General features: G+C 51.6%; 23 non-coding genes across 23 annotated transcripts; 14 read left to right on the top strand and 9 right to left on the bottom strand.

The window, feature by feature from the left end:
* Window positions 1-380: 380 nt before the first annotated feature.
* Window positions 381-462, top strand: TRNAL-AAG (transfer RNA leucine (anticodon AAG)). Its single transcript has one exon. It is a non-coding gene; the product is annotated as a tRNA-Leu (tRNA).
* A 1,378-nt stretch (window positions 463-1,840) lies between these two features.
* Window positions 1,841-1,922, top strand: TRNAL-AAG (transfer RNA leucine (anticodon AAG)). Its single transcript has one exon. It is a non-coding gene; the product is annotated as a tRNA-Leu (tRNA).
* A 1,385-nt stretch (window positions 1,923-3,307) lies between these two features.
* Window positions 3,308-3,389, top strand: TRNAL-AAG (transfer RNA leucine (anticodon AAG)). Its single transcript has one exon. It is a non-coding gene; the product is annotated as a tRNA-Leu (tRNA).
* Window positions 3,390-4,762: 1,373 nt separating this feature from the next.
* Window positions 4,763-4,844, top strand: TRNAL-AAG (transfer RNA leucine (anticodon AAG)). The gene has a single exon. It is a non-coding gene; the product is annotated as a tRNA-Leu (tRNA).
* A 1,386-nt stretch (window positions 4,845-6,230) lies between these two features.
* On the top strand, window positions 6,231-6,312 carry TRNAL-AAG (transfer RNA leucine (anticodon AAG)). The gene has a single exon. It is a non-coding gene; the product is annotated as a tRNA-Leu (tRNA).
* Window positions 6,313-7,086: 774 nt separating this feature from the next.
* On the bottom strand, window positions 7,087-7,158 carry TRNAD-GUC (transfer RNA aspartic acid (anticodon GUC)). The gene has a single exon. It is a non-coding gene; the product is annotated as a tRNA-Asp (tRNA).
* Window positions 7,159-7,698: 540 nt separating this feature from the next.
* TRNAL-AAG (transfer RNA leucine (anticodon AAG)) lies at window positions 7,699-7,780 on the top strand. The gene has a single exon. It is a non-coding gene; the product is annotated as a tRNA-Leu (tRNA).
* Window positions 7,781-8,554: 774 nt separating this feature from the next.
* TRNAD-GUC (transfer RNA aspartic acid (anticodon GUC)) lies at window positions 8,555-8,626 on the bottom strand. The gene has a single exon. It is a non-coding gene; the product is annotated as a tRNA-Asp (tRNA).
* A 540-nt stretch (window positions 8,627-9,166) lies between these two features.
* TRNAL-AAG (transfer RNA leucine (anticodon AAG)) lies at window positions 9,167-9,248 on the top strand. Its single transcript has one exon. It is a non-coding gene; the product is annotated as a tRNA-Leu (tRNA).
* A 774-nt stretch (window positions 9,249-10,022) lies between these two features.
* Window positions 10,023-10,094, bottom strand: TRNAD-GUC (transfer RNA aspartic acid (anticodon GUC)). The gene has a single exon. It is a non-coding gene; the product is annotated as a tRNA-Asp (tRNA).
* A 540-nt stretch (window positions 10,095-10,634) lies between these two features.
* Window positions 10,635-10,716, top strand: TRNAL-AAG (transfer RNA leucine (anticodon AAG)). The gene has a single exon. It is a non-coding gene; the product is annotated as a tRNA-Leu (tRNA).
* A 774-nt stretch (window positions 10,717-11,490) lies between these two features.
* TRNAD-GUC (transfer RNA aspartic acid (anticodon GUC)) lies at window positions 11,491-11,562 on the bottom strand. The gene has a single exon. It is a non-coding gene; the product is annotated as a tRNA-Asp (tRNA).
* A 540-nt stretch (window positions 11,563-12,102) lies between these two features.
* TRNAL-AAG (transfer RNA leucine (anticodon AAG)) lies at window positions 12,103-12,184 on the top strand. Its single transcript has one exon. It is a non-coding gene; the product is annotated as a tRNA-Leu (tRNA).
* A 774-nt stretch (window positions 12,185-12,958) lies between these two features.
* Window positions 12,959-13,030, bottom strand: TRNAD-GUC (transfer RNA aspartic acid (anticodon GUC)). Its single transcript has one exon. It is a non-coding gene; the product is annotated as a tRNA-Asp (tRNA).
* Window positions 13,031-13,570: 540 nt separating this feature from the next.
* Window positions 13,571-13,652, top strand: TRNAL-AAG (transfer RNA leucine (anticodon AAG)). Its single transcript has one exon. It is a non-coding gene; the product is annotated as a tRNA-Leu (tRNA).
* A 774-nt stretch (window positions 13,653-14,426) lies between these two features.
* On the bottom strand, window positions 14,427-14,498 carry TRNAD-GUC (transfer RNA aspartic acid (anticodon GUC)). Its single transcript has one exon. It is a non-coding gene; the product is annotated as a tRNA-Asp (tRNA).
* A 540-nt stretch (window positions 14,499-15,038) lies between these two features.
* On the top strand, window positions 15,039-15,120 carry TRNAL-AAG (transfer RNA leucine (anticodon AAG)). The gene has a single exon. It is a non-coding gene; the product is annotated as a tRNA-Leu (tRNA).
* A 774-nt stretch (window positions 15,121-15,894) lies between these two features.
* Window positions 15,895-15,966, bottom strand: TRNAD-GUC (transfer RNA aspartic acid (anticodon GUC)). The gene has a single exon. It is a non-coding gene; the product is annotated as a tRNA-Asp (tRNA).
* A 540-nt stretch (window positions 15,967-16,506) lies between these two features.
* TRNAL-AAG (transfer RNA leucine (anticodon AAG)) lies at window positions 16,507-16,588 on the top strand. The gene has a single exon. It is a non-coding gene; the product is annotated as a tRNA-Leu (tRNA).
* A 774-nt stretch (window positions 16,589-17,362) lies between these two features.
* On the bottom strand, window positions 17,363-17,434 carry TRNAD-GUC (transfer RNA aspartic acid (anticodon GUC)). The gene has a single exon. It is a non-coding gene; the product is annotated as a tRNA-Asp (tRNA).
* A 540-nt stretch (window positions 17,435-17,974) lies between these two features.
* On the top strand, window positions 17,975-18,056 carry TRNAL-AAG (transfer RNA leucine (anticodon AAG)). The gene has a single exon. It is a non-coding gene; the product is annotated as a tRNA-Leu (tRNA).
* A 774-nt stretch (window positions 18,057-18,830) lies between these two features.
* On the bottom strand, window positions 18,831-18,902 carry TRNAD-GUC (transfer RNA aspartic acid (anticodon GUC)). The gene has a single exon. It is a non-coding gene; the product is annotated as a tRNA-Asp (tRNA).
* A 540-nt stretch (window positions 18,903-19,442) lies between these two features.
* On the top strand, window positions 19,443-19,524 carry TRNAL-AAG (transfer RNA leucine (anticodon AAG)). The gene has a single exon. It is a non-coding gene; the product is annotated as a tRNA-Leu (tRNA).
* Window positions 19,525-19,925: the final 401 nt, after the last annotated feature.

Raw genomic sequence — 19,925 nt, 5'->3', positions numbered from 1 at the left:
CGATAGTTCCGGGCTATGTTTGACTCCAGAGTTGAATCTGTCATCCCGCATTTCCTCAGCAAATCAAGCTACCCATCTCAAGTCTCATGAGCTGAGGACGGCAAAGTCCCTGTGGGCTTAGGACAGTCAAAGAAACCCCTGGGCTGCATGCTAAGCCCCTTTTCGGCTTCACTTTCCGAATCCTGCCCTAGCTTGCGATTAGTTTTTTTCTCACTTCTTGCCCCCATCTCCCACCTTGCCTCATGGTCTCCCCTCCTCTGCGCACCTGACAGTTTGCCTGCCCTTCCACTGCCTGTCTCCAGACTTTCCAAGGAGAAAAGGCAAAGCACTAAAGCGGGCCGGGCAACGGGTCAAGTTCCGCTTTCGGCGACTAGCAGGGAGGTAGCGTGGCCGAGCGGTCTAAGGCGCTGGATTAAGGCTCCAGTCTCTTCGGAGGCGTGGGTTCAAATCCCACCGCTGCCACTTTTCCTGGCCTTGCATTTTAAAGAAGAACGTAACGTTGACCTCTTCCTTCATTAGTGCCACCTCTGTCGCAATGAGCAAGCGGATGGTATGCCACACCCTGCAGGAAAAAGGTTTCGCTTCTGACGTCTTGCTTTTCTGGACATCCAGTCTCAAGTTTCCCATCTGGAACGGCGCTCCCTGCTGCTTTGTGAAGGCTTGCTGCAAGAGCCTTCGAAACCCAGGAGCTCTTGCGTTGAGCTGTGACGCGTCCTGGGAAGACCTCCCGTTGCAGCGGAATGAGCCCCACTTCCAGGGCGTGCTGGTAGCAAATTTCCCACAGCCCACAGGGAGCAAACGATCCCAGGTGTGATGTATCACCAGGAGAGGCTGAGATGAGAGTAAGGGTTCACGCGTGTGCCCGGACCGAGGTTAATGATGGGATTAGAGCTAGGGTTAGATGCAGGGAAAGAGTGAGAGTTATAATTAGGGATAAAGCTAACAGGTGATCATTACTCGTCATGTAACATGATACAAAGGGTCAGAAGAGGAACTGATTCAGGGTTACAATTTGGACTTCGCAGACAACAGGAGCACTAAATGGTGCTGAGGGGGACTCAATAAAGTGGACCGGCCGCCTAATGTAAGCAATTGTGCACAAATATTGTACGATGACTAGCGTTGCCGGTGCTTTTTTCTTAAAGAGTCAGTTCTTGGCACCCATTCCCTACTTGACTCAGCCTAATCTTCAAGAATATTTGTCAAGAACTAAAAAAAATCCAGAAACGGTTTAACCTCCCCGTCGGGGACGGTCTCCCGCGTGACAGGCGGGGATACTGACCACTATACTAACGAGGAGACGTGAGGGCATGAAATGAACAGCTGCTGATGTCTGCACAGCATCCAGCGACCACCTAGCTGGCCTAGGGGGGTCTCATTTTCCCCCGTCAAACGGCTTGCCCGATCTAAGGCTAATTTCTTTCTTTTTATCGGCACCAGGCTTAAAACTCAGTTTAAGGCGATAGTTCCGGGCTATGTTTGACTCCAGAGTTGAATCTGTCATCCCGCATTTCCTCAGCAAATCAAGCTACCCATCTCAAGTCTCATGAGCTGAGGACGGCAAAGTCCCTGTGGGCTTAGGACAGTCAAAGAAACCCCTGGGCTGCATGCTAAGCCCCTTTTCGGCTTCACTTTCCGAATCCTGCCCTAGCTTGCGATTAGTTTTTTTCTCACTTCTTGCCCCCATCTCCCACCTTGCCTCATGGTCTCCCCTCCTCTGCGCACCTGACAGTTTGCCTGCCCTTCCACTGCCTGTCTCCAGACTTTCCAAGGAGAAAAGGCAAAGCACTAAAGCGGGCCGGGCAACGGGTCAAGTTCCGCTTTCGGCGACTAGCAGGGAGGTAGCGTGGCCGAGCGGTCTAAGGCGCTGGATTAAGGCTCCAGTCTCTTCGGAGGCGTGGGTTCAAATCCCACCGCTGCCACCTTTCCTGGCCTTGCATTTTAAAGAAGAACGTAACGTTGACCTCTTCCTTCATTAGTGCCACCTCTGTCGCAATGAGCAAGCGGATGGTATGCCACACCCTGCAGGAAAAAGGTTTCGCTTCTGACGTCTTGCTTTTCTGGACATCCAGTCTCAAGTTTCCCATCTGGAACGGCGCTCCCTGCTGCTTTGTGAAGGCTTGCTGCAAGAGCCTTCGAAACCCAGGAGCTCTTGCGTTGAGCTGTGACGCGTCCTGGGAAGACCTCCCGTTGCAGCGGAATGAGCCCCACTTCCAGGGCGTGCTGGTAGCAAATTTCCCACAGCCCACAGGGAGCAAACGATCCCAGGTGTGATGTATCACCAGGAGAGGCTGAGATGAGAGTAAGGGTTCACGCGTGTGCCCGGACCGAGGTTAATGATGGGATTAGAGCTAGGGTTAGATGCAGGGAAAGAGTGAGAGTTATAATTAGGGATAAAGCTAACAGGTGATCATTACTCGTCATGTAACATGATACAAAGGGTCAGAAGAGGAACTGATTCAGGGTTACAATTTGGACTTCGCAGACAACAGGAGCACTAAATGGTGCTGAGGGGGACTCAATAAAGTGGACCGGCCGCCTAATGTAAGCAATTGTGCACAAATATTGTACGATGACTAGCGTTGCCGGTGCTTTTTTCTTAAAGAGTCAGTTCTTGGCACCCATTCCCTACTTGACTCAGCCTAATCTTCAAGAATATTTGTCAAGAACTAAAAAAAATCCAGAAAAGATTTAACCTCCCCGTCGGGAATTGAACCCCGGTCTCCCGCGTGACAGGCGGGGATACTGACCACTATACTAACGAGGAGACGTGAGGGCATGAAATGAACAGCTGCTGATGTCTGCACAGCATCCAGCGACCACCTAGCTGGCCTAGGGGGTCTCATTTTCCCCCGTCAAACGGCTTGCCCGATCTAAGGCTAATTTCTTTCTTTTTATCGGCACCAGGCTTAAAACTCAGTTTAAGGCGATAGTTCCGGGCTATGTTTGACTCCAGAGTTGAATCTGTCATCCCGCATTTCCTCAGCAAATCAAGCTACCCATCTCAAGTCTCATGAGCTGAGGACGGCAAAGTCCCTGTGGGCTTAGGACAGTCAAAGAAACCCCTGGGCTGCATGCTAAGCCCCTTTTCGGCTTCACTTTCCGAATCCTGCCCTAGCTTGCGATTAGTTTTTTTCTCACTTCTTGCCCCCATCTCCCACCTTGCCTCATGGTCTCCCCTCCTCTGCGCACCTGACAGTTTGCCTGCCCTTCCACTGCCTGTCTCCAGACTTTCCAAGGAGAAAAGGCAAAGCACTAAAGCGGGCCGGGCAACGGGTCAAGTTCCGCTTTCGGCGACTAGAAGGGAGGTAGCGTGGCCGAGCGGTCTAAGGCGCTGGATTAAGGCTCCAGTCTCTTCGGAGGCGTGGGTTCAAATCCCACCGCTGCCACTTTTCCTGGCCTTGCATTTTAAAGAAGAACGTAACGTTGACCTCTTCCTTCATTAGTGCCACCTCTGTCGCAATGAGCAAGCGGATGGTATGCCACACCCTGCAGGAAAAAGGTTTCGCTTCTGACGTCTTGCTTTTCTGGACATCCAGTCTCAAGTTTCCCATCTGGAACGGCGCTCCCTGCTGCTTTGTGAAGGCTTGCTGCAAGAGCCTTCGAAACCCAGGAGCTCTTGCGTTGAGCTGTGACGCGTCCTGGGGAGACCTCCCGTTGCAGCGGAATGAGCCCCACTTCCAGGGCGTGCTGGTAGCAAATTTCCCACAGCCCACAGGGAGCAAACGATCCCAGGTGTGATGTATCACCAGGAGAGGCTGAGATGAGAGTAAGGGTTCACGCGTGTGCCCGGACCGAGGTTAATGATGGGATTAGAGCTAGGGTTAGATGCAGGGAAAGAGTGAGAGTTATAATTAGGGATAAAGCTAACAGGTGATCATTACTCGTCATGTAACATGATACAAAGGGTCAGAAGAGGAACTGATTCAGGGTTACAATTTGGACTTCGCAGACAACAGGAGCACTAAATGGTGCTGAGGGGGACTCAATAAAGTGGACCGGCCGCCTAATGTAAGCAATTGTGCACAAATATTGTACGATGACTAGCGTTGCCGGTGCTTTTTTCTTAAAGAGTCAGTTCTTGGCACCCATTCCCTACTTGACTCAGCCTAATCTTCAAGAATATTTGTCAAGAACTAAAAAAAATCCAGAAAAGGTTTAACCTCCCCGTCGCGGTCTCCCGCGTGACAGGCGGGGATACTGACCACTATACTAACGAGGAGACGTGAGGGCATGAAATGAACAGCTGCTGATGTCTGCACAGCATCCAGCGACCACCTAGCTGGCCTAGGGGGTCTCATTTTCCCCCGTCAAACGGCTTGCCCGATCTAAGGCTAATTTCTTTCTTTTTATCGGCACCAGGCTTAAAACTCAGTTTAAGGCGATAGTTCCGGGCTATGTTTGACTCCAGAGTTGAATCTGTCATCCCGCATTTCCTCAGCAAATCAAGCTACCCATCTCAAGTCTCATGAGCTGAGGACGGCAAAGTCCCTGTGGGCTTAGGACAGTCAAAGAAACCCCTGGGCTGCATGCTAAGCCCCTTTTCGGCTTCACTTTCCGAATCCTGCCCTAGCTTGCGATTAGTTTTTTTCTCACTTCTTGCCCCCATCTCCCACCTTGCCTCATGGTCTCCCCTCCTCTGCGCACCTGACAGTTTGCCTGCCCTTCCACTGCCTGTCTCCAGACTTTCCAAGGAGAAAAGGCAAAGCACTAAAGCGGGCCGGGCAACGGGTCAAGTTCCGCTTTCGGCGACTAGCAGGGAGGTAGCGTGGCCGAGCGGTCTAAGGCGCTGGATTAAGGCTCCAGTCTCTTCGGAGGCGTGGGTTCAAATCCCACCGCTGCCACTTTTCCTGGCCTTGCATTTTAAAGAAGAACGTAACGTTGACCTCTTCCTTCATTAGTGCCACCTCTGTCGCAATGAGCAAGAGGATGGTATGCCACACCCTGCAGGAAAAAGCTTTCGCTTCTGACGTCTTGCTTTTCTGGACATCCAGTCTCAAGTTTCCCATCTGGAACGGCGCTCCCTGCTGCTTTGTGAAGGCTTGCTGCAAGAGCCTTCGAAACCCAGGAGCTCTTGCGTTGAGCTGTGACGCGTCCTGGGAAGACCTCCCGTTGCAGCGGAATGAGCCCCACTTCCAGGGCGTGCTGGTAGCAAATTTCCCACAGCCCACAGGGAGCAAACGATCCCAGGTGTGATGTATCACCAGGAGAGGCTGAGATGAGAGTAAGGGTTCACGCGTGTGCCCGGACCGAGGTTAATGATGGGATTAGAGCTAGGGTTAGATGCAGGGAAAGAGTGAGAGTTATAATTAGGGATAAAGCTAACAGGTGATCATTACTCGTCATGTAACATGATACAAAGGGTCAGAAGAGGAACTGATTCAGGGTTACAATTTGGACTTCGCAGACAACAGGAGCACTAAATGGTGCTGAGGGGGACTCAATAAAGTGGACCGGCCGCCTAATGTAAGCAATTGTGCACAAATATTGTACGATGACTAGCGTTGCCGGTGCTTTTTTCTTAAAGAGTCAGTTCTTGGCACCCATTCCCTACTTGACTCAGCCTAATCTTCAAGAATATTTGTCAAGAACTAAAAAAAATCCAGAAAAGGTTTAACCTCCCCGTCGGGGAATTGAACCCCGGTCTCCCGCGTGACAGGCGGAGATACTGACCACTATACTAACGAGGAGACGTGAGGGCATGAAATGAACAGCTGCTGATGTCTGCACAGCATCCAGCGACCACCTAGCTGGCCTAGGGGGTCTCATTTTCCCCCGTCAAACGGCTTGCCCGATCTAAGGCTAATTTCTTTCTTTTTATCGGCACCAGGCTTAAAACTCAGTTTAAGGCGATAGTTCCGGGCTATGTTTGACTCCAGAGTTGAATCTGTCATCCCGCATTTCCTCAGCAAATCAAGCTACCCATCTCAAGTCTCATGAGCTGAGGACGGCAAAGTCCCTGTGGGCTTAGGACAGTCAAAGAAACCCCTGGGCTGCATGCTAAGCCCCTTTTCGGCTTCACTTTCCGAATCCTGCCCTAGCTTGCGATTAGTTTTTTTCTCACTTCTTGCCCCCATCTCCCACCTTGCCTCATGGTCTCCCCTCCTCTGCGCACCTGACAGTTTGCCTGCCCTTCCACTGCCTGTCTCCAGACTTTCCAAGGAGAAAAGGCAAAGCACTAAAGCGGGCCGGGCAACGGGTCAAGTTCCGCTTTCGGCGACTAGCAGGGAGGTAGCGTGGCCGAGCGGTCTAAGGCGCTGGATTAAGGCTCCAGTCTCTTCGGAGGCGTGGGTTCAAATCCCACCGCTGCCACTTTTCCTGGCCTTGCATTTTAAAGAAGAACGTAACGTTGACCTCTTCCTTCATTAGTGCCACCTCTGTCGCAATGAGCAAGCGGATGGTATGCCACACCCTGCAGGAAAAAGGTTTCGCTTCTGACGTCTTGCTTTTCTGGACATCCAGTCTCAAGTTTCCCATCTGGAACGGCGCTCCCTGCTGCTTTGTGAAGGCTTGCTGCAAGAGCCTTCGAAACCCAGGAGCTCTTGCGTTGAGCTGTGACGCGTCCTGGGAAGACCTCCCGTTGCAGCGGAATGAGCCCCACTTCCAGGGCGTGCTGGTAGCAAATTTCCCACAGCCCACAGGGAGCAAACGATCCCAGGTGTGATGTATCACCAGGAGAGGCTGAGATGAGAGTAGGGGTTCACGCGTGTGCCCGGACCGAGGTTAATGATGGGATTAGAGCTAGGGTTAGATGCAGGGAAAGAGTGAGAGTTATAATTAGGGATAAAGCTAACAGGTGATCATTACTCGTCATGTAACATGATACAAAGGGTCAGAAGAGGAACTGATTCAGGGTTACAATTTGGACTTCGCAGACAACAGGAGCACTAAATGGTGCTGAGGGGGACTCAATAAAGTGGACCGGCCGCCTAATGTAAGCAATTGTGCACAAATATTGTACGATGACTAGCGTTGCCGGTGCTTTTTTCTTAAAGAGTCAGTTCTTGGCACCCATTCCCTACTTGACTCAGCCTAATCTTCAAGAATATTTGTCAAGAACTAAAAAAAATCCAGAAAAGGTTTAACCTCCCCGTCGGGGAATTGAACCCCGGTCTCCCGCGTGACAGGCGGGGATACTGACCACTATACTAACGAGGAGACGTGAGGGCATGAAATGAACAGCTGCTGATGTCTGCACAGCATCCAGCGACCACCTAGCTGGCCTAGGGGGTCTCATTTTCCCCCGTCAAACGGCTTGCCCGATCTAAGGCTAATTTCTTTCTTTTTATCGGCACCAGGCTTAAAACTCAGTTTAAGGCGATAGTTCCGGGCTATGTTTGACTCCAGAGTTGAATCTGTCATCCCGCATTTCCTCAGCAAATCAAGCTACCCATCTCAAGTCTCATGAGCTGAGGACGGCAAAGTCCCTGTGGGCTTAGGACAGTCAAAGAAACCCCTGGGCTGCATGCTAAGCCCCTTTTCGGCTTCACTTTCCGAATCCTGCCCTAGCTTGCGATTAGTTTTTTTCTCACTTCTTGCCCCCATCTCCCACCTTGCCTCATGGTCTCCCCTCCTCTGCGCACCTGACAGTTTGCCTGACCTTCCACTGCCTGTCTCCAGACTTTCCAAGGAGAAAAGGCAAAGCACTAAAGCGGGCCGGGCAACGGGTCAAGTTCCGCTTTCGGCGACTAGCAGGGAGGTAGCGTGGCCGAGCGGTCTAAGGCGCTGGATTAAGGCTCCAGTCTCTTCGGAGGCGTGGGTTCAAATCCCACCGCTGCCACTTTTCCTGGCCTTGCATTTTAAAGAAGAACGTAACGTTGACCTCTTCCTTCATTAGTGCCACCTCTGTCGCAATGAGCAAGCGGATGGTATGCCACACCCTGCAGGAAAAAGGTTTCGCTTCTGACGTCTTGCTTTTCTGGACATCCAGTCTCAAGTTTCCCATCTGGAACGGCGCTCCCTGCTGCTTTGTGAAGGCTTGCTGCAAGAGCCTTCGAAACCCAGGAGCTCTTGCGTTGAGCTGTGACGCGTCCTGGGAAGACCTCCCGTTGCAGCGGAATGAGCCCCACTTCCAGGGCGTGCTGGTAGCAAATTTCCCACAGCCCACAGGGAGCAAACGATCCCAGGTGTGATGTATCACCAGGAGAGGCTGAGATGAGAGTAAGGGTTCACGCGTGTGCCCGGACCGAGGTTAATGATGGGATTAGAGCTAGGGTTAGATGCAGGGAAAGAGTGAGAGTTATAATTAGGGATAAAGCTAACAGGTGATCATTACTCGTCATGTAACATGATACAAAGGGTCAGAAGAGGAACTGATTCAGGGTTACAATTTGGACTTCGCAGACAACAGGAGCACTAAATGGTGCTGAGGGGGACTCAATAAAGTGGACCGGCCGCCTAATGTAAGCAATTGTGCACAAATATTGTACGATGACTAGCGTTGCCGGTGCTTTTTTCTTAAAGAGTCAGTTCTTGGCACCCATTCCCTACTTGACTCAGCCTAATCTTCAAGAATATTTGTCAAGAACTAAAAAAAATCCAGAAAAGGTTTAACCTCCCCGTCGGGGAATTGAACCCCGGTCTCCCGCGTGACAGGCGGGGATACTGACCACTATACTAACGAGGAGACGTGAGGGCATGAAATGAACAGCTGCTGATGTCTGCACAGCATCCAGCGACCACCTAGCTGGCCTAGGGGGTCTCATTTTCCCCCGTCAAACGGCTTGCCCGATCTAAGGCTAATTTCTTTCTTTTTATCGGCACCAGGCTTAAAACTCAGTTTAAGGCGATAGTTCCGGGCTATGTTTGACTCCAGAGTTGAATCTGTCATCCCGCATTTCCTCAGCAAATCAAGCTACCCATCTCAAGTCTCATGAGCTGAGGACGGCAAAGTCCCTGTGGGCTTAGGACAGTCAAAGAAACCCCTGGGCTGCATGCTAAGCCCCTTTTCGGCTTCACTTTCCGAATCCTGCCCTAGCTTGCGATTAGTTTTTTTCTCACTTCTTGCCCCCATCTCCCACCTTGCCTCATGGTCTCCCCTCCTCTGCGCACCTGACAGTTTGCCTGCCCTTCCACTGCCTGTCTCCAGACTTTCCAAGGAGAAAAGGCAAAGCACTAAAGCGGGCCGGGCAACGGGTCAAGTTCCGCTTTCGGCGACTAGCAGGGAGGTAGCGTGGCCGAGCGGTCTAAGGCGCTGGATTAAGGCTCCAGTCTCTTCAGAGGCGTGGGTTCAAATCCCACCGCTGCCACTTTTCCTGGCCTTGCATTTTAAAGAAGAACGTAACGTTGACCTCTTCCTTCATTAGTGCCACCTCTGTCGCAATGAGCAAGCGGATGGTATGCCACACCCTGCAGGAAAAAGGTTTCGCTTCTGACGTCTTGCTTTTCTGGACATCCAGTCTCAAGTTTCCCATCTGGAACGGCGCTCCCTGCTGCTTTGTGAAGGCTTGCTGCAAGAGCCTTCGAAACCCAGGAGCTCTTGCGTTGAGCTGTGACGCGTCCTGGGAAGACCTCCCGTTGCAGCGGAATGAGCCCCACTTCCAGGGCGTGCTGGTAGCAAATTTCCCACAGCCCACAGGGAGCAAACGATCCCAGGTGTGATGTATCACCAGGAGAGGCTGAGATGAGAGTAAGGGTTCACGCGTGTGCCCGGACCGAGGTTAATGATGGGATTAGAGCTAGGGTTAGATGCAGGGAAAGAGTGAGAGTTATAATTAGGGATAAAGCTAACAGGTGATCATTACTCGTCATGTAACATGATACAAAGGGTCAGAAGAGGAACTGATTCAGGGTTACAATTTGGACTTCGCAGACAACAGGAGCACTAAATGGTGCTGAGGGGGACTCAATAAAGTGGACCGGCCGCCTAATGTAAGCAATTGTGCACAAATATTGTACGATGACTAGCGTTGCCGGTGCTTTTTTCTTAAAGAGTCAGTTCTTGGCACCCATTCCCTACTTGACTCAGCCTAATCTTCAAGAATATTTGTCAAGAACTAAAAAAAATCCAGAAAAGGTTTAACCTCCCCGTCGGGGAATTGAACCCCGGTCTCCCGCGTGACAGGCGGGGATACTGACCACTATACTAACGAGGAGACGTGAGGGCATGAAATGAACAGCTGCTGATGTCTGCACAGCATCCAGCGACCACCTAGCTGGCCTAGGGGGTCTCATTTTCCCCCGTCAAACGGCTTGCCCGATCTAAGGCTAATTTCTTTCTTTTTATCGGCACCAGGCTTAAAACTCAGTTTAAGGCGATAGTTCCGGGCTATGTTTGACTCCAGAGTTGAATCTGTCATCCCGCATTTCCTCAGCAAATCAAGCTACCCATCTCAAGTCTCATGAGCTGAGGACGGCAAAGTCCCTGTGGGCTTAGGACAGTCAAAGAAACCCCTGGGCTGCATGCTAAGCCCCTTTTCGGCTTCACTTTCCGAATCCTGCCCTAGCTTGCGATTAGTTTTTTTCTCACTTCTTGCCCCCATCTCCCACCTTGCCTCATGGTCTCCCCTCCTCTGCGCACCTGACAGTTTGCCTGCCCTTCCACTGCCTGTCTCCAGACTTTCCAAGGAGAAAAGGCAAAGCACTAAAGCGGGCCGGGCAACGGGTCAAGTTCCGCTTTCGGCGACTAGCAGGGAGGTAGCGTGGCCGAGCGGTCTAAGGCGCTGGATTAAGGCTCCAGTCTCTTCGGAGGCGTGGGTTCAAATCCCACCGCTGCCACCTTTCCTGGCCTTGCATTTTAAAGAAGAACGTAACGTTGACCTCTTCCTTCATTAGTGCCACCTCTGTCGCAATGAGCAAGCGGATGGTATGCCACACCCTGCAGGAAAAAGGTTTCGCTTCTGACGTCTTGCTTTTCTGGACATCCAGTCTCAAGTTTCCCATCTGGAACGGCGCTCCCTGCTGCTTTGTGAAGGCTTGCTGCAAGAGCCTTCGAAACCCAGGAGCTCTTGCGTTGAGCTGTGACGCGTCCTGGGAAGACCTCCCGTTGCAGCGGAATGAGCCCCACTTCCAGGGCGTGCTGGTAGCAAATTTCCCACAGCCCACAGGGAGCAAACGATCCCAGGTGTGATGTATCACCAGGAGAGGCTGAGATGAGAGTAAGGGTTCACGCGTGTGCCCGGACCGAGGTTAATGATGGGATTAGAGCTAGGGTTAGATGCAGGGAAAGAGTGAGAGTTATAATTAGGGATAAAGCTAACAGGTGATCATTACTCGTCATGTAACATGATACAAAGGGTCAGAAGAGGAACTGATTCAGGGTTACAATTTGGACTTCGCAGACAACAGGAGCACTAAATGGTGCTGAGGGGGACTCAATAAAGTGGACCGGCCGCCTAATGTAAGCAATTGTGCACAAATATTGTACGATGACTAGCGTTGCCGGTGCTTTTTTCTTAAAGAGTCAGTTCTTGGCACCCATTCCCTACTTGACTCAGCCTAATCTTCAAGAATATTTGTCAAGAACTAAAAAAAATCCAGAAAAGGTTTAACCTCCCCGTCGGGGAATTGAACCCCGGTCTCCCGCGTGACAGGCGGGGATACTGACCACTATACTAACGAGGAGACGTGAGGGCATGAAATGAACAGCTGCTGATGTCTGCACAGCATCCAGCGACCACCTAGCTGGCCTAGGGGGTCTCATTTTCCCCCGTCAAACGGCTTGCCCGATCTAAGGCTAATTTCTTTCTTTTTATCGGCACCAGGCTTAAAACTCAGTTTAAGGCGATAGTTCCGGGCTATGTTTGACTCCAGAGTTGAATCTGTCATCCCGCATTTCCTCAGCAAATCAAGCTACCCATCTCAAGTCTCATGAGCTGAGGACGGCAAAGTCCCTGTGGGCTTAGGACAGTCAAAGAAACCCCTGGGCTGCATGCTAAGCCCCTTTTCGGCTTCACTTTCCGAATCCTGCCCTAGCTTGCGATTAGTTTTTTTCTCACTTCTTGCCCCCATCTCCCACCTTGCCTCATGGTCTCCCCTCCTCTGCGCACCTGACAGTTTGCCTGCCCTTCCACTGCCTGTCTCCAGACTTTCCAAGGAGAAAAGGCAAAGCACTAAAGCGGGCCGGGCAACGGGTCAAGTTCCGCTTTCGGCGACTAGCAGGGAGGTAGCGTGGCCGAGCGGTCTAAGGCGCTGGATTAAGGCTCCAGTCTCTTCGGAGGCGTGGGTTCAAATCCCACCGCTGCCACTTTTCCTGGCCTTGCATTTTAAAGAAGAACGTAACGTTGACCTCTTCCTTCATTAGTGCCACCTCTGTCGCAATGAGCAAGCGGATGGTATGCCACACCCTGCAGGAAAAAGGTTTCGCTTCTGACGTCTTGCTTTTCTGGACATCCAGTCTCAAGTTTCCCATCTGGAACGGCGCTCCCTGCTGCTTTGTGAAGGCTTGCTGCAAGAGCCTTCGAAACCCAGGAGCTCTTGCGTTGAGCTGTGACGCGTCCTGGGAAGACCTCCCGTTGCAGCGGAATGAGCCCCACTTCCAGGGCGTGCTGGTAGCAAATTTCCCACAGCCCACAGGGAGCAAACGATCCCAGGTGTGATGTATCACCAGGAGAGGCTGAGATGAGAGTAAGGGTTCACGCGTGTGCCCGGACCGAGGTTAATGATGGGATTAGAGCTAGGGTTAGATGCAGGGAAAGAGTGAGAGTTATAATTAGGGATAAAGCTAACAGGTGATCATTACTCGTCATGTAACATGATACAAAGGGTCAGAAGAGGAACTGATTCAGGGTTACAATTTGGACTTCGCAGACAACAGGAGCACTAAATGGTGCTGAGGGGGACTCAATAAAGTGGACCGGCCGCCTAATGTAAGCAATTGTGCACAAATATTGTACGATGACTAGCGTTGCCGGTGCTTTTTTCTTAAAGAGTCAGTTCTTGGCACCCATTCCCTACTTGACTCAGCCTAATCTTCAAGAATATTTGTCAAGAACTAAAAAAAATCCAGAAAAGGTTTAACCTCCCCGTCGGGGAATTGAACCCCGGTCTCCCGCGTGACAGGCGGGGATACTGACCACTATACTAACGAGGAGACGTGAGGCCATGAAATGAACAGCTGCTGATGTCTGCACAGCATCCAGCGACCACCTAGCTGGCCTAGGGGGTCTCATTTTCCCCCGTCAAACGGCTTGCCCGATCTAAGGCTAATTTCTTTCTTTTTATCGGCACCAGGCTTAAAACTCAGTTTAAGGCGATAGTTCCGGGCTATGTTTGACTCCAGAGTTGAATCTGTCATCCCGCATTTCCTCAGCAAATCAAGCTACCCATCTCAAGTCTCATGAGCTGAGGACGGCAAAGTCCCTGTGGGCTTAGGACAGTCAAAGAAACCCCTGGGCTGCATGCTAAGCCCCTTTTCGGCTTCACTTTCCGAATCCTGCCCTAGCTTGCGATTAGTTTTTTTCTCACTTCTTGCCCCCATCTCCCACCTTGCCTCATGGTCTCCCCTCCTCTGCGCACCTGACAGTTTGCCTGCCCTTCCACTGCCTGTCTCCAGACTTTCCAAGGAGAAAAGGCAAAGCACTAAAGCGGGCCGGGCAACGGGTCAAGTTCCGCTTTCGGCGACTAGCAGGGAGGTAGCGTGGCCGAGCGGTCTAAGGCGCTGGATTAAGGCTCCAGTCTCTTCAGAGGCGTGGGTTCAAATCCCACCGCTGCCACTTTTCCTGGCCTTGCATTTTAAAGAAGAACGTAACGTTGACCTCTTCCTTCATTAGTGCCACCTCTGTCGCAATGAGCAAGCGGATGGTATGCCACACCCTGCAGGAAAAAGGTTTCGCTTCTGACGTCTTGCTTTTCTGGACATCCAGTCTCAAGTTTCCCATCTGGAACGGCGCTCCCTGCTGCTTTGTGAAGGCTTGCTGCAAGAGCCTTCGAAACCCAGGAGCTCTTGCGTTGAGCTGTGACGCGTCCTGGGAAGACCTCCCGTTGCAGCGGAATGAGCCCCACTTCCAGGGCGTGCTGGTAGCAAATTTCCCACAGCCCACAGGGAGCAAACGATCCCAGGTGTGATGTATCACCAGGAGAGGCTGAGATGAGAGTAAGGGTTCACGCGTGTGCCCGGACCGAGGTTAATGATGGGATTAGAGCTAGGGTTAGATGCAGGGAAAGAGTGAGAGTTATAATTAGGGATAAAGCTAACAGGTGATCATTACTCGTCATGTAACATGATACAAAGGGTCAGAAGAGGAACTGATTCAGGGTTACAATTTGGACTTCGCAGACAACAGGAGCACTAAATGGTGCTGAGGGGGACTCAATAAAGTGGACCGGCCGCCTAATGTAAGCAATTGTGCACAAATATTGTACGATGACTAGCGTTGCCGGTGCTTTTTTCTTAAAGAGTCAGTTCTTGGCACCCATTCCCTACTTGACTCAGCCTAATCTTCAAGAATATTTGTCAAGAACTAAAAAAAATCCAGAAAAGGTTTAACCTCCCCGTCGGGGAATTGAACCCCGGTCTCCCGCGTGACAGGCGGGGATACTGACCACTATACTAACGAGGAGACGTGAGGGCATGAAATGAACAGCTGCTGATGTCTGCACAGCATCCAGCGACCACCTAGCTGGCCTAGGGGGTCTCATTTTCCCCCGTCAAACGGCTTGCCCGATCTAAGGCTAATTTCTTTCTTTTTATCGGCACCAGGCTTAAAACTCAGTTTAAGGCGATAGTTCCGGGCTATGTTTGACTCCAGAGTTGAATCTGTCATCCCGCATTTCCTCAGCAAATCAAGCTACCCATCTCAAGTCTCATGAGCTGAGGACGGCAAAGTCCCTGTGGGCTTAGGACAGTCAAAGAAACCCCTGGGCTGCATGCTAAGCCCCTTTTCGGCTTCACTTTCCGAATCCTGCCCTAGCTTGCGATTAGTTTTTTTCTCACTTCTTGCCCCCATCTCCCACCTTGCCTCATGGTCTCCCCTCCTCTGCGCACCTGACAGTTTGCCTGCCCTTCCACTGCCTGTCTCCAGACTTTCCAAGGAGAAAAGGCAAAGCACTAAAGCGGGCCGGGCAACGGGTCAAGTTCCGCTTTCGGCGACTAGCAGGGAGGTAGCGTGGCCGAGCGGTCTAAGGCGCTGGATTAAGGCTCCAGTCTCTTCGGAGGCGTGGGTTCAAATCCCACCGCTGCCACCTTTCCTGGCCTTGCATTTTAAAGAAGAACGTAACGTTGACCTCTTCCTTCATTAGTGCCACCTCTGTCGCAATGAGCAAGCGGATGGTATGCCACACCCTGCAGGAAAAAGGTTTCGCTTCTGACGTCTTGCTTTTCTGGACATCCAGTCTCAAGTTTCCCATCTGGAACGGCGCTCCCTGCTGCTTTGTGAAGGCTTGCTGCAAGAGCCTTCGAAACCCAGGAGCTCTTGCGTTGAGCTGTGACGCGTCCTGGGAAGACCTCCCGTTGCAGCGGAATGAGCCCCACTTCCAGGGCGTGCTGGTAGCAAATTTCCCACAGCCCACAGGGAGCAAACGATCCCAGGTGTGATGTATCACCAGGAGAGGCTGAGATGAGAGTAAGGGTTCACGCGTGTGCCCGGACCGAGGTTAATGATGGGATTAGAGCTAGGGTTAGATGCAGGGAAAGAGTGAGAGTTATAATTAGGGATAAAGCTAACAGGTGATCATTACTCGTCATGTAACATGATACAAAGGGTCAGAAGAGGAACTGATTCAGGGTTACAATTTGGACTTCGCAGACAACAGGAGCACTAAATGGTGCTGAGGGGGACTCAATAAAGTGGACCGGCCGCCTAATGTAAGCAATTGTGCACAAATATTGTACGATGACTAGCGTTGCCGGTGCTTTTTTCTTAAAGAGTCAGTTCTTGGCACCCATTCCCTACTTGACTCAGCCTAATCTTCAAGAATATTTGTCAAGAACTAAAAAAAATCCAGAAAAGGTTTAACCTCCCCGTCGGGGAATTGAACCCCGGTCTCCCGCGTGACAGGCGGGGATACTGACCACTATACTAACGAGGAGACGTGAGGGCATGAAATGAACAGCTGCTGATGTCTGCACAGCATCCAGCGACCACCTAGCTGGCCTAGGGGGTCTCATTTTCCCCCGTCAAACGGCTTGCCCGATCTAAGGCTAATTTCTTTCTTTTTATCGGCACCAGGCTTAAAACTCAGTTTAAGGCGATAGTTCCGGGCTATGTTTGACTCCAGAGTTGAATCTGTCATCCCGCATTTCCTCAGCAAATCAAGCTACCCATCTCAAGTCTCATGAGCTGAGGACGGCAAAGTCCCTGTGGGCTTAGGACAGTCAAAGAAACCCCTGGGCTGCATGCTAAGCCCCTTTTCGGCTTCACTTTCCGAATCCTGCCCTAGCTTGCGATTAGTTTTTTTCTCACTTCTTGCCCCCATCTCCCACCTTGCCTCATGGTCTCCCCTCCTCTGCGCACCTGACAGTTTGCCTGCCCTTCCACTGCCTGTCTCCAGACTTTCCAAGGAGAAAAGGCAAAGCACTAAAGCGGGCCGGGCAACGGGTCAAGTTCCGCTTTCGGCGACTAGCAGGGAGGTAGCGTGGCCGAGCGGTCTAAGGCGCTGGATTAAGGCTCCAGTCTCTTCGGAGGCGTGGGTTCAAATCCCACCGCTGCCACTTTTCCTGGCCTTGCATTTTAAAGAAGAACGTAACGTTGACCTCTTCCTTCATTAGTGCCACCTCTGTCGCAATGAGCAAGCGGATGGTATGCCACACCCTGCAGGAAAAAGGTTTCGCTTCTGACGTCTTGCTTTTCTGGACATCCAGTCTCAAGTTTCCCATCTGGAACGGCGCTCCCTGCTGCTTTGTGAAGGCTTGCTGCAAGAGCCTTCGAAACCCAGGAGCTCTTGCGTTGAGCTGTGACGCGTCCTGGGGAGACCTCCCGTTGCAGCGGAATGAGCCCCACTTCCAGGGCGTGCTGGTAGCAAATTTCCCACAGCCCACAGGGAGCAAACGATCCCAGGTGTGATGTATCACCAGGAGAGGCTGAGATGAGAGTAAGGGTTCACGCGTGTGCCCGGACCGAGGTTAATGATGGGATTAGAGCTAGGGTTAGATGCAGGGAAAGAGTGAGAGTTATAATTAGGGATAAAGCTAACAGGTGATCATTACTCGTCATGTAACATGATACAAAGGGTCAGAAGAGGAACTGATTCAGGGTTACAATTTGGACTTCGCAGACAACAGGAGCACTAAATGGTGCTGAGGGGGACTCAATAAAGTGGACCGGCCGCCTAATGTAAGCAATTGTGCACAAATATTGTACGATGACTAGCGTTGCCGGTGCTTTTTTCTTAAAGAGTCAGTTCTTGGCACCCATTCCCTACTTGACTCAGCCTAATCTTCAAGAATATTTGTCAAGAACTAAAAAAAATCCAGAAAAGGTTTAACCTCCCCGTCGGGGAATTGAACCCCGGTCTCCCGCGTGACAGGCGGGGATACTGACCACTATACTAACGAGGAGACGTGAGGGCATGAAATGAACAGCTGCTGATGTCTGCACAGCATCCAGCGACCACCTAGCTGGCCTAGGGGGTCTCATTTTCCCCCGTCAAACGGCTTGCCCGATCTAAGGCTAATTTCTTTCTTTTTATCGGCACCAGGCTTAAAACTCAGTTTAAGGCGATAGTTCCGGGCTATGTTTGACTCCAGAGTTGAATCTGTCATCCCGCATTTCCTCAGCAAATCAAGCTACCCATCTCAAGTCTCATGAGCTGAGGACGGCAAAGTCCCTGTGGGCTTAGGACAGTCAAAGAAACCCCTGGGCTGCATGCTAAGCCCCTTTTCGGCTTCACTTTCCGAATCCTGCCCTAGCTTGCGATTAGTTTTTTTCTCACTTCTTGCCCCCATCTCCCACCTTGCCTCATGGTCTCCCCTCCTCTGCGCACCTGACAGTTTGCCTGCCCTTCCACTGCCTGTCTCCAGACTTTCCAAGGAGAAAAGGCAAAGCACTAAAGCGGGCCGGGCAACGGGTCAAGTTCCGCTTTCGGCGACTAGCAGGGAGGTAGCGTGGCCGAGCGGTCTAAGGCGCTGGATTAAGGCTCCAGTCTCTTCGGAGGCGTGGGTTCAAATCCCACCGCTGCCACTTTTCCTGGCCTTGCATTTTAAAGAAGAACGTAACGTTGACCTCTTCCTTCATTAGTGCCACCTCTGTCGCAATGAGCAAGCGGATGGTATGCCACACCCTGCAGGAAAAAGGTTTCGCTTCTGACGTCTTGCTTTTCTGGACATCCAGTCTCAAGTTTCCCATCTGGAACGGCGCTCCCTGCTGCTTTGTGAAGGCTTGCTGCAAGAGCCTTCGAAACCCAGGAGCTCTTGCGTTGAGCTGTGACGCGTCCTGGGAAGACCTCCCGTTGCAGCGGAATGAGCCCCACTTCCAGGGCGTGCTGGTAGCAAATTTCCCACAGCCCACAGGGAGCAAACGATCCCAGGTGTGATGTATCACCAGGAGAGGCTGAGATGAGAGTAAGGGTTCACGCGTGTGCCCGGACCGAGGTTAATGATGGGATTAGAGCTAGGGTTAGATGCAGGGAAAGAGTGAGAGTTATAATTAGGGATAAAGCTAACAGGTGATCATTACTCGTCATGTAACATGATACAAAGGGTCAGAAGAGGAACTGATTCAGGGTTACAATTTGGACTTCGCAGACAACAGGAGCACTAAATGGTGCTGAGGGGGACTCAATAAAGTGGACCGGCCGCCTAATGTAAGCAATTGTGCACAAATATTGTACGATGACTAGCGTTGCCGGTGCTTTTTTCTTAAAGAGTCAGTTCTTGGCACCCATTCCCTACTTGACTCAGCCTAATCTTCAAGAATATTTGTCAAGAACTAAAAAAAATCCAGAAAAGGTTTAACCTCCCCGTCGGGGAATTGAACCCCGGTCTCCCGCGTGACAGGCGGGGATACTGACCACTATACTAACGAGGAGACGTGAGGGCATGAAATGAACAGCTGCTGATGTCTGCACAGCATCCAGCGACCACCTAGCTGGCCTAGGGGGTCTCATTTTCCCCCGTCAAACGGCTTGCCCGATCTAAGGCTAATTTCTTTCTTTTTATCGGCACCAGGCTTAAAACTCAGTTTAAGGCGATAGTTCCGGGCTATGTTTGACTCCAGAGTTGAATCTGTCATCCCGCATTTCCTCAGCAAATCAAGCTACCCATCTCAAGTCTCATGAGCTGAGGACGGCAAAGTCCCTGTGGGCTTAGGACAGTCAAAGAAACCCCTGGGCTGCATGCTAAGCCCCTTTTCGGCTTCACTTTCCGAATCCTGCCCTAGCTTGCGATTAGTTTTTTTCTCACTTCTTGCCCCCATCTCCCACCTTGCCTCATGGTCTCCCCTCCTCTGCGCACCTGACAGTTTGCCTGCCCTTCCACTGCCTGTCTCCAGACTTTCCAAGGAGAAAAGGCAAAGCACTAAAGCGGGCCGGGCAACGGGTCAAGTTCCGCTTTCGGCGACTAGCAGGGAGGTAGCGTGGCCGAGCGGTCTAAGGCGCTGGATTAAGGCTCCAGTCTCTTCGGAGGCGTGGGTTCAAATCCCACCGCTGCCACTTTTCCTGGCCTTGCATTTTAAAGAAGAACGTAACGTTGACCTCTTCCTTCATTAGTGCCACCTCTGTCGCAATGAGCAAGCGGATGGTATGCCACACCCTGCAGGAAAAAGGTTTCGCTTCTGACGTCTTGCTTTTCTGGACATCCAGTCTCAAGTTTCCCATCTGGAACGGCGCTCCCTGCTGCTTTGTGAAGGCTTGCTGCAAGAGCCTTCGAAACCCAGGAGCTCTTGCGTTGAGCTGTGACGCGTCCTGGGAAGACCTCCCGTTGCAGCGGAATGAGCCCCACTTCCAGGGCGTGCTGGTAGCAAATTTCCCACAGCCCACAGGGAGCAAACGATCCCAGGTGTGATGTATCACCAGGAGAGGCTGAGATGAGAGTAAGGGTTCACGCGTGTGCC

Source organism: Ambystoma mexicanum, unplaced genomic scaffold (assembly GCF_040938575.1).
Source record: "Ambystoma mexicanum isolate Mex_15411 unplaced genomic scaffold, UKY_AmexF1_1 Mex_scaf20, whole genome shotgun sequence".
NCBI classification, from domain to species: Eukaryota; Metazoa; Chordata; class Amphibia; order Caudata; family Ambystomatidae; genus Ambystoma; species Ambystoma mexicanum.
The sequence above is the reverse complement of the archived record's forward strand: the minus strand, read 5'-3'. Positions and strand labels throughout refer to the sequence as shown.